We start from the raw sequence: 12,971 nt of genomic DNA on the forward strand, positions 1-12,971 counted from the left end.
CTCTCTCTCTCTGTCTCTTCCTCTCTCTCTCTCTCTCTCTCTCTTCCTCTCTCTCTCTCTTCCTCTCTCTCTTTCTTCCTCTCTCTCTCTTCCTCTCTCTCTCTCTTCCTCTCTCTCTCTTCCTCTCTTTCTCTCTCTCTCTGTCTCTTCCTCTCTCTCTCTCTCTCTCTCTCTTCCTCTCTCTCTCTCTTCCTCTCTCTCTCTCTTCCTCTCTCTCTCTCTTCCTCTCTCTCTCTTCCTCTCTCTCTCTCTTCCTCTCTCTGTCTCTTCCTCTCTCTCTCTTCCTCTCTCTCTCTTCCTCTCTCTCTCTCTCTTCCTCTCTCTCTCTTCCTCTCTCTCTCTCTCTTCCTCTCTCTCTCTTCCTCTCTCTCTCTCTTCCTCTCTCTCTCTTCCTCTCTCTCTCTCTTCCTCTCTCTCTCTTCCTCTCTCTCTGTCTCTTCCTCTCTCTCTCTCTTCCTCTCTCTCTCTCTTCCTCTCTCTCTCTTCCTCTCTCTCTCTCTTCCTCTCTCTCTCTTCCTCTCTCTCTCTTCCTCTCTCTCTCTCTTCCTCTCTCTCTCTTCCTCTCTCTCTCTTCCTCTCTCTCTCTCTCTTCCTCTCTCTCTCTCTCTGAGCCTGTGTCGCTCTGTTTCTTCTTCTTGTAATTTTCCCTGACTTTTCTCAGTTTATAGTACAAGGGGTACTAAGGTGAACATAATTATAGATTTTTAAAAAACATTTCAAAATGAATCCCACCAGCACTACATATACTATAATACCCACGACCAGGCTATCCCACAGTCTCCATAGACAAACATTGGCAGTAGAATGGCCCATACTGAAGAGCCCAGTGACTTTCATAGGATACCACCTTTCCAACAAGTCAGTTCGTCAAATTTCTGCCCTGCTAGAGCTGCCCCCCCTGGTCAACTGTAAGTGCTGTTATTGTGAAGTGGAAACGTCTAGGAGCAACAACGGTTCAGTAGCGAAGTGGTAGGCCACACATGGTCACAGAACAACCAAGTGCTGAAGCGTTAAAATCGTCTGTCCTCGGTTGCAACACTCACTCACCATTATTCCTCCTCCACCAAACTTTACAGTTGGCACAATGCATTGGGGCAAGTAGCGTTCTCCTGGCATCCTCCAAACCAAGTTTCGTCCGTCAGACTGCCAGATGGTGAAGCGTGATTCACCACTTCCAAACTTCCTTTGGCACAAGAACTGTTTGTCGGAAGCTTCATGATATGGGTTTCCATCGCCGAGCAGCCGCATACAAGCCTAGGATCACCATGCCAACCGTCGGCTGGAGTGGTGTGAAGCTCGCCGCCATTGGAGCCATCACAGGAAAGTCTTGTGAGGCCTGTGGGAGTCCTACAGCAAAACAACCGACATGTACGTGTTTGTGAGAGTCTTAGTGTGGGTAGGCCAAACTGTTCAGACTCTACAGACATGTAGGTGTTTGTGAGAGTCTTAGTGTGGGTAGGCCAAACTGTTCAGACTCTACAGACATGTACGTGTTTGTGAGAGTCTTAGTGTGGGTAGGCCAAACTGTTCAGACTCTACAGACATGTACGTGTTTGTGAGAGTCTTAGTGTGGGTAGGCCAAACTGTTCAGACTCTACAGACAAAAGTCAGCCGATTGGCTGTACCAACAAGTCCCAAGACGCTTGTGGAGGTCTCAGAGCAAAACGGAGGATCTCATCTTTCCATAGAGGGGTCATAGTAGTTTGTAGATCCAAACCGTTCAGTCTCGTCTTTCCATAGAGGGGTCATAGTAGTTTGTAGACCAAACCATTCAGTCTTTCCATAGAGGGGTCATAGTAGATTGTAGACCAAACCATTCAGTCTTTCCATAGAGGGGTCATAGTAGTTTGTAGACCAAACAATTCAGTCTTTCCATAGAGGGGTCATAGTAGTTACTACACTGGCTCTGCCACCTTACCGATACATCCTGTACTACACTGGCTCTGCCACCTTACCGATACATCCTGTACTACACTGGCCCTGCCACCTTACCGATACATCCTGTACTACACTGGCTCTGCCACCTTACCGATACATCCTGTACTACACTGGCTCTGCCACCTTACCGATACATCCTGTACTACACTGGCTCTGCCACCTTACCGATACATCCTGTACTACACTGGCTCTGCCACCTTACCGATACATCCTGTACTACACTGGCTCTGCCACCTTACCAATACATCCTGTACTACACTGGCTCTGCCACCTTACCGATACATCCTGTACTACACTGGCTCTGCCACCTTACCGATACATCCTGTACTACACTGGCTCTGCCACCTTACCGATACATCCTGTACTACACTGGCTCTGCCACCTTACCGAGACATCCTGTACTACACTGGCTCTGCCACCTTACCGAGACATCCTGTACTACACTGGCTCTGCCACCTTACCGAGACATCCTGTACTACACTGGCTCTGCCACCTTACCGATACATCCTGTACTACACTGGCTCTGCCACCTTACCGATACATCCTGTACTACACTGGCTCTGCCACCTTACCGATACATCCTGTACTACACTGGCTCTGCCACCTTACCGATACATCCTGTACTACACTGGCTCTGCCACCTTACCGATACATCCTGTACTACACTGGCTCTGCCACCTTACCGATACATCCTGTACTACACTGGCTCTGCCACCTTACCGATACATCCTGTACTACACTGGCTCTGCCACCTTACCGATACATCCTGTACTACACTGGCTCTGCCACCTTACCGATACATCCTGTACTACACTGGCTCTGCCACCTTACCGATACATCCTGTACTACACTGGCCCTGCCACCTTACCGATACATCCTGTACTACACTGGCTCTGCCACCTTACCGATACATCCTGTACTACACTGGCTCTGCCACCTTACCGATACATCCTGTACTACACTGGCTCTGCCACCTTACCGATACATCCTGTACTACACTGGCTCTGCCACCTTACCGATACATCCTGTACTACACTGGCTCTGCCACCTTACCGATACATCCTGTACTACACTGGCTCTGCCACCTTACCGATACATCCTGTACTACACTGGCTCTGCCACCTTACCGATACATCCTGTACTACACTGACTCTGCCACCTTACCGATACATCCTGTACTACACTGGCTCTGCCACCTTACCAATACATCCTGTACTACACTGGCTCTGCCACCTTACCGATACATCCTGTACTACACTGACTCTGCCACCTTACCGATACATCCTGTACTACACTGGCTCTGCCACCTTACCGATACATCCTGTACTACACTGGCTCTGCCACCTTACCGATACATCCTGTACTACACTGGCTCTGCCACCTTACCGATACATCCTGTACTACACCTGCTCTGCCACCTTACCGATACATCCTGTACTACACTGGCTCTGCCACCTTACCGATACATCCTGTACTACACTGGCTCTGCCACCTTACCGATACATCCTGTACTACACTGGCTCTGCCACCTTACCGATACATCCTGTACTACACTGGCTCTGCCACCTTACCGATACATCCTGTACTACACTAGATTGAGGCGCATCCAATTAAAATGTAAAATACTGATTTTTATGGGGATTTATTATGCTAATTGTATTCAAGCAGGGGAGCGCAGACATCGACTGGGGAGCTCGGACATCAACTCTTTATGTTTTGTAAAGACAGTCAAACTAGCCAGTTATTTAGAGCGCGGGGGCGCCGTCCTGAGGAGGGACGATGCGCTTACGCATTGACTGCCTCACCCACACGTCATAATTTCTGCCTGCGATGCTGCACACACGCTCCTCTGCGTCTGTGAGTATCCATAGCAACGGCTCTGTTTTGGGCTGCCCTGCACATTGTAAAAATAAGTTCCAGTGACCCTGTGTATATATAGTATGTATATATAGTATGTATATATAGTGTGTATATATATAGTATGTATATGTATATATAGTATGTATATATAGTATGTATATGTATATATAGTATGTATATATAGTGTGTATATATATAGTATGTATATGTATATATAGTATGTATATATAGTATGTATATATATATAGTATGTATATATAGTATGTATATGTATATATAGTATGTATATATAGTGTGTATATATAGTATATATATATAGTATGTATATGTATATATAGTATGTATATATAGTATGTATATGTATATATAGTATGTATATGTATATATAGTATGTATATATAGTATGTATATGTATATATAGTATGTATATGTATATATAGTATGTATATGTATATATAGTATGTATATATAGTATGTATATGTATATATAGTATGTATATATAGTATGTATATGTATATATAGTATGTATATATAGTATGTATATATAGTATGTATATGTATATATAGTATGTATATATAGTATGTATATGTATATATAGTATGTATATGAATATATAGTATGTATGTGTATATATAGTATGTATATATAGTATGTATATGTATATATAGTATGTATAGTATGTATATGTATATATAGTATGTATATATAGTATGTATATGTATATATAGTATGTATATGTATATATAGTATGTATATGTATATATAGTGTGTATATATATAGTATGTATATGTATATATAGTATGTATATGTATATATAGTATGTATATATAGTATGTATATGTATATATAGTATGTATATGTATATATAGTATGTATATATAGTATGTATATGTATATATAGTATGTATATGTATATGTATATATAGCACGTATATGTATCTACAGTATGTATATGTATATATAGTATGTATATGTATATATAGTATGTATATGTATCTATAGTATGTATATATAGTATGTATATGTATCTACAGTATGTATATATAGTATGTATATATAGTATGTATATGTATATATAGTATGTATATGTATATATAGTATGTATATGTATCTACAGTATGTATATATAGTATGTATATATAGTATGTATATGTATATATAGTATGTATATATAGTATGTATATGTATATATAGTATGTATATGTATATATAGTATGTATATGTATCTACAGTATGTATATATATTATGTATATATAGTATGTATATGTATATATAGTATGTATATACAGTATGTATATGTATATATAGTATGTATATGTATATATAGTATGTATATGTATATATAGTATGTATATATAGTATGTATATGTATATATAGTATGTATATGTATATATAGTATGTATATATAGTATGTATACGTATGTATAGTATGTAGTTGGCATTTAGCCCAGATAGGTTCCCAGGTTCCCAATCTCCCAACATTATAACTAGCTACCAAAGATGCCATTTCAGGCTATCAAGATAGAGTAGCTTGTCTAACTATCTTAGCTATCAAGATAGAGTAGCTAGCTTGTCTAACTATCTTAGCTATCAAGATAGAGTAGTTAGCTTGTCTAACTATCTTAGCTATCAAGATAGAGTAGCTTGTCTAACTATCTTAGCTATCAAGATAGAGTAGCTAGCTTGTCTAACTATCTTAGCTATCAAGATAGAGTAGTTAGCTTGTCTAACTATCTTAGCTATCAAGATAGAGTAGCTAGCTTGTCTAACTATCTTAGCTATCAAGATAGAGTAGCTAGCTTGTCTAACTATCTTAGCTATCAAGATAGAGTAGCTTGTCTAACTATCTTAGCTATCAAGATAGAGTAGCTTGTCTAACTATCTTAGCTATCAAGATAGAGTAGCTTGTCTAACTATCTTAGCTATCAAGATAGAGTAGTTAGCTTGTCTAACTATGTTAGCTATCAAGATAGAGTAGCATGTCTAACTATCTTAGCTATCAAGATAGAGTAGCTTGTCTAACTATCTTAGTTATCAAGATAGAGTAGCATGTCTAACTATCTTAGCTATCAAGATAGAGTAGCTTGTCTAACTATCTTAGCTATCAAGATAGAGTAGTTAGCTTGTCTAACTATCTGACATGTCTGCTGGTAAGGCTGGTAGACTTGGGAAAAGCAAACAATAACTAAACGTACTGAATAAGACTCACACATTTCACTCTTTTACCCAGATTTTAGCAGAGATGCAGAGAAGCATATGTATTTTCTATAACAGAAAGAACCACCAGTCAGGAGGATACAGACAGATCAAGAGGTATGCTTAGATATGCAGAAAAATTAACATGTTTTTTTACATAGAATTAAGCATAATGATTATGGTTTTATATATATTTATATAATATTATTATGATTACCCTCTCTCTCCCTCTCAATCTGTCTACTTCTCTCCTTCCCTCTCTCTCTCTCTGTCTATTTCTCTCCTCTCTTACCCGCCCTCTCTCTCCCTCCCTCCCTCTCTCTTTTGACCCTCACAATACACCCAACACAGTTGACTCATTCTCAAACACATGAGCTTTTTTATACTTGTTACAATACTCAATTGAATAAAATAAAAATGATTACCCTCAGGTATTACGGTGTGATTTGTATAAAACAAATACAGATTCAACTAAAATATATTATTAATATTTATCAACAATATGAAATTTGGAACACTGTACATGTTTAGGAATATGTAGAACTAACTCAATGTTCCGTCAGCTGGTTCAATGTTCCGTCAGCTGGTTCAATGTTCCGTCAGCTGGTTCAATGTTCCGTCAGCTGGTTCAATGTTCCGTCAGCTGGTTCAATGTTCCGTCAGCTGGTTCAATGTTCCGTTAGCTGGTTCAATGTTCCGTCAGCTGGTTCAATGTTCCGTCAGCTGGTTCAATGTTCCGTCAGCTGGTTCAATGTTCCGTTAGCTGGTTCAATGTTCCGTCAGCTGGTTCAATGTTCCGTCAGCTGGTTCAATGTTCCGTCAGCTGGTTCAATGTTCCGTCAGCTGGTTCAATGTTCCGTTAGCTGGTTCAATGTTCCGTCAGCTGGTTCAATGTTCCGTCAGCTGGTTCAATGTTCCGTCAGCTGGTTCAATGTTCCGTTAGCTGGTTCAATGTTCCGTCAGCTGGTTCAATGTTCCGTTAGCTGGTTTAATGTTCCGTTAGCTTGTTCAATGTTCCGTCAGCTGGTTCAATGTTCCGTTAGCTGGTTCAATGTTCCGTCAGCTGGTTCAATGTTCCGTTAGCTGGTTCAATGTTCCGTCAGCTGGTTCAATGTTCCGTTAGCTGGTTCAATGTTCCGTTAGCTTGTTCAATGTTCCGTCAGCTGGTTCAATGTTCCGTTAGCTGGTTCAATGTTCCGTCAGCTGGTTCAATGTTCCGTTAGCTGGTTCAATGTTCCGTTAGCTTGTTCAATGTTCCGTCAGCTGGTTCAATGTTCCGTCAGCTGGTTCAATGTTCCGTTAGCTGGTTCAATGTTCCGTTAGCTGGTTCAATGTTCCGTTAGCTGGTTCAATGTTCCGTTAGCTGGTTCAATGTTCCGTCAGCTGGTTCAATGTTCCGTTAGCTGGTTCAATGTTCCGTCAGCTGGTTCAGTCCATAGGGAGCCACACAATTGGCCCAACGTCGTCCGGGTTTGGCCGTCATTGTAAAATAAGAATTTGTTCTTAACTGACTTGCCTAGTTAAATAATGGTTAAATAACTTTTTGGGCCTAAATTAAAAAGGACAATTTAGGTCAAAATCCAATACAGCACAACACTGAGTAAAACCCTCTGTATTTTTCAAGTCTAGTGGTGGCAGCATCATGTTATGGGAATTGTTGCCGGGGCAACCGAGAAGCATTCCACAAGTGTTTTCATATGTCCTGCCACCTTACCGATACATCCTGTACTACACTGGCTCTGCCACCTTACCGATACATCCTGTACTACACTGGCTCTGCCACCTTACCGATACATCCTGTACTACACTGGCTCTGCCACCTTACCGATACATCCTGTACTACACTGGCTCTGCCACCTTACCGATACATCCTGTACTACACTGGCTCTGCCACCTTACCGATACATCCTGTACTACACTGACTCTGCCACCTTACCGATACATCCTGTACTACACTGGCTCTGCCACCTTACCAATACATCCTGTACTACACTGGCTCTGCCACCTTACCGATACATCCTGTACTACACTGACTCTGCCACCTTACCGATACATCCTGTACTACACTGGCTCTGCCACCTTACCGATACATCCTGTACTACACTGGCTCTGCCACCTTACCGATACATCCTGTACTACACTGGCTCTGCCACCTTACCGATACATCCTGTACTACACCTGCTCTGCCACCTTACCGATACATCCTGTACTACACTGGCTCTGCCACCTTACCGATACATCCTGTACTACACTGGCTCTGCCACCTTACCGATACATCCTGTACTACACTGGCTCTGCCACCTTACCGATACATCCTGTACTACACTGGCTCTGCCACCTTACCGATACATCCTGTACTACACTAGATTGAGGCGCATCCAATTAAAATGTAAAATACTGATTTTTATGGGGATTTATTATGCTAATTGTATTCAAGCAGGGGAGCGCAGACATCGACTGGGGAGCTCGGACATCAACTCTTTATGTTTTGTAAAGACAGTCAAACTAGCCAGTTATTTAGAGCGCGGGGGCGCCGTCCTGAGGAGGGACGATGCGCTTACGCATTGACTGCCTCACCCACACGTCATAATTTCTGCCTGCGATGCTGCACACACGCTCCTCTGCGTCTGTGAGTATCCATAGCAACGGCTCTGTTTTGGGCTGCCCTGCACATTGTAAAAATAAGTTCCAGTGACCCTGTGTATATATAGTATGTATATATAGTATGTATATATAGTGTGTATATATATAGTATGTATATGTATATATAGTATGTATATATAGTATGTATATGTATATATAGTATGTATATATAGTGTGTATATATATAGTATGTATATGTATATATAGTATGTATATATAGTATGTATATATATATAGTATGTATATATAGTATGTATATGTATATATAGTATGTATATATAGTGTGTATATATAGTATATATATATAGTATGTATATGTATATATAGTATGTATATATAGTATGTATATGTATATATAGTATGTATATGTATATATAGTATGTATATATAGTATGTATATGTATATATAGTATGTATATGTATATATAGTATGTATATGTATATATAGTATGTATATATAGTATGTATATGTATATATAGTATGTATATATAGTATGTATATGTATATATAGTATGTATATATAGTATGTATATATAGTATGTATATGTATATATAGTATGTATATATAGTATGTATATGTATATATAGTATGTATATGAATATATAGTATGTATGTGTATATATAGTATGTATATATAGTATGTATATGTATATATAGTATGTATAGTATGTATATGTATATATAGTATGTATATATAGTATGTATATGTATATATAGTATGTATATGTATATATAGTATGTATATGTATATATAGTGTGTATATATATAGTATGTATATGTATATATAGTATGTATATGTATATATAGTATGTATATATAGTATGTATATGTATATATAGTATGTATATGTATATATAGTATGTATATATAGTATGTATATGTATATATAGTATGTATATGTATATGTATATATAGCACGTATATGTATCTACAGTATGTATATGTATATATAGTATGTATATGTATATATAGTATGTATATGTATCTATAGTATGTATATATAGTATGTATATGTATCTACAGTATGTATATATAGTATGTATATATAGTATGTATATGTATATATAGTATGTATATGTATATATAGTATGTATATGTATCTACAGTATGTATATATAGTATGTATATATAGTATGTATATGTATATATAGTATGTATATATAGTATGTATATGTATATATAGTATGTATATGTATATATAGTATGTATATGTATCTACAGTATGTATATATATTATGTATATATAGTATGTATATGTATATATAGTATGTATATACAGTATGTATATGTATATATAGTATGTATATGTATATATAGTATGTATATGTATATATAGTATGTATATATAGTATGTATATGTATATATAGTATGTATATGTATATATAGTATGTATATATAGTATGTATACGTATGTATAGTATGTAGTTGGCATTTAGCCCAGATAGGTTCCCAGGTTCCCAATCTCCCAACATTATAACTAGCTACCAAAGATGCCATTTCAGGCTATCAAGATAGAGTAGCTTGTCTAACTATCTTAGCTATCAAGATAGAGTAGCTAGCTTGTCTAACTATCTTAGCTATCAAGATAGAGTAGTTAGCTTGTCTAACTATCTTAGCTATCAAGATAGAGTAGCTTGTCTAACTATCTTAGCTATCAAGATAGAGTAGCTAGCTTGTCTAACTATCTTAGCTATCAAGATAGAGTAGTTAGCTTGTCTAACTATCTTAGCTATCAAGATAGAGTAGCTAGCTTGTCTAACTATCTTAGCTATCAAGATAGAGTAGCTAGCTTGTCTAACTATCTTAGCTATCAAGATAGAGTAGCTTGTCTAACTATCTTAGCTATCAAGATAGAGTAGCTTGTCTAACTATCTTAGCTATCAAGATAGAGTAGCTTGTCTAACTATCTTAGCTATCAAGATAGAGTAGTTAGCTTGTCTAACTATGTTAGCTATCAAGATAGAGTAGCATGTCTAACTATCTTAGCTATCAAGATAGAGTAGCTTGTCTAACTATCTTAGTTATCAAGATAGAGTAGCATGTCTAACTATCTTAGCTATCAAGATAGAGTAGCTTGTCTAACTATCTTAGCTATCAAGATAGAGTAGTTAGCTTGTCTAACTATCTGACATGTCTGCTGGTAAGGCTGGTAGACTTGGGAAAAGCAAACAATAACTAAACGTACTGAATAAGACTCACACATTTCACTCTTTTACCCAGATTTTAGCAGAGATGCAGAGAAGCATATGTATTTTCTATAACAGAAAGAACCACCAGTCAGGAGGATACAGACAGATCAAGAGGTATGCTTAGATATGCAGAAAAATTAACATGTTTTTTTACATAGAATTAAGCATAATGATTATGGTTTTATATATATTTATATAATATTATTATGATTACCCTCTCTCTCCCTCTCAATCTGTCTACTTCTCTCCTTCCCTCTCTCTCTCTCTGTCTATTTCTCTCCTCTCTTACCCGCCCTCTCTCTCCCTCCCTCCCTCTCTCTTTTGACCCTCACAATACACCCAACACAGTTGACTCATTCTCAAACACATGAGCTTTTTTATACTTGTTACAATACTCAATTGAATAAAATAAAAATGATTACCCTCAGGTATTACGGTGTGATTTGTATAAAACAAATACAGATTCAACTAAAATATATTATTAATATTTATCAACAATATGAAATTTGGAACACTGTACATGTTTAGGAATATGTAGAACTAACTCAATGTTCCGTCAGCTGGTTCAATGTTCCGTCAGCTGGTTCAATGTTCCGTCAGCTGGTTCAATGTTCCGTCAGCTGGTTCAATGTTCCGTCAGCTGGTTCAATGTTCCGTCAGCTGGTTCAATGTTCCGTTAGCTGGTTCAATGTTCCGTCAGCTGGTTCAATGTTCCGTCAGCTGGTTCAATGTTCCGTTAGCTGGTTCAATGTTCCGTCAGCTGGTTCAATGTTCCGTCAGCTGGTTCAATGTTCCGTCAGCTGGTTCAATGTTCCGTCAGCTGGTTCAATGTTCCGTTAGCTGGTTCAATGTTCCGTCAGCTGGTTCAATGTTCCGTCAGCTGGTTCAATGTTCCGTTAGCTGGTTCAATGTTCCGTTAGCTGGTTCAATGTTCCGTTAGCTGGTTCAATGTTCCGTTAGCTGGTTCAATGTTCCGTCAGCTGGTTCAATGTTCCGTCAGCTGGTTCAATGTTCCGTTAGCTGGTTCAATGTTCCGTCAGCTGGTTCAATGTTCCGTTAGTTGGTTCAATGTTCCGTCAGCTGGTTCAGTCCATAGGGAGCCACACAATTGGCCCAACGTCGTCCGGGTTTGGCCGTCATTGTAAAATAAGAATTTGTTCTTAACTGACTTGCCTAGTTAAATAATGGTTAAATAACTTTTTTGGCCTAAATTAAAAACGACAATTTAGGTCAAAATCCAATACAGCACAACACTGAGTAAAACCCTCTGTATTTTTCAAGTCTAGTGGTGGCAGCATCATGTTATGGGAATTGTTGCCGGGGCAACCGAGAAGCGTTCCACAGGTGTTTTCATATGTCCCTGATGTTTATTCTATAAAATGTTTCTATAAATGTTTGATCATTTACAAACTAGGAAATCTGATCATTTGACATTAGAGCTGTCAATAGTATTATTTAAGAAATACTGAAGGATGAAACAAGTTGAACCAGCTGCATCAAAAGTTATCACAAAGAGATCATTCCACACTCTGTGTTCTACTAGCCAGGTCTGGTGTTGGAGATCATTCCACACTCTGTGTTCTACTACCCAGGTCTGGTGTTGGAGATCATTCCACACTCTGTGTTCTACTAGCCAGGTCTGGTGTTGGAGGTCATTCCACACTCTGTGTTCTACTAGCCAGGTCTGGTGTTGGAGGTCATTCCACACTCTGTGTTCTACTACCCAGGTCTGGTGTTGGAGGTCATTCCACACTCTGTGTTCTACTACCCAGGTCTGGTGTTGGAGGTCATTCTACACTCTGTGTTCTACTACCCAGGTCTGGTGTTGGAGGTCATTCTACACTCTGTGTTCTACTACCCAGGTCTGGTGTTGGAGGTCATTCCACACTCTGTGTTCTACTACCCATGTCATTCTACACTCTGTGTTCTACTACCCAGGTCTGGTGTTGGATGTCATTCCACACTCTGTGTTCTACTACCCAGGTCTGGTGTTGGAGGTCATTCCACACTGTGTTCTACTACCCAGGTCTGGTGTTGGAGGTCATTCCACACTGTGTTCTACTACCCAGGTCTGGTGTTGGATGTCATTCCACACTCTGTGTTCTACAACCCAGGTCTGGTGTTGGAGGTCATTCC

This window comes from Oncorhynchus mykiss, chromosome 17 (assembly GCF_013265735.2).
Source record: "Oncorhynchus mykiss isolate Arlee chromosome 17, USDA_OmykA_1.1, whole genome shotgun sequence".
Lineage (NCBI taxonomy): Eukaryota > Metazoa > Chordata > Actinopteri > Salmoniformes > Salmonidae > Oncorhynchus > Oncorhynchus mykiss.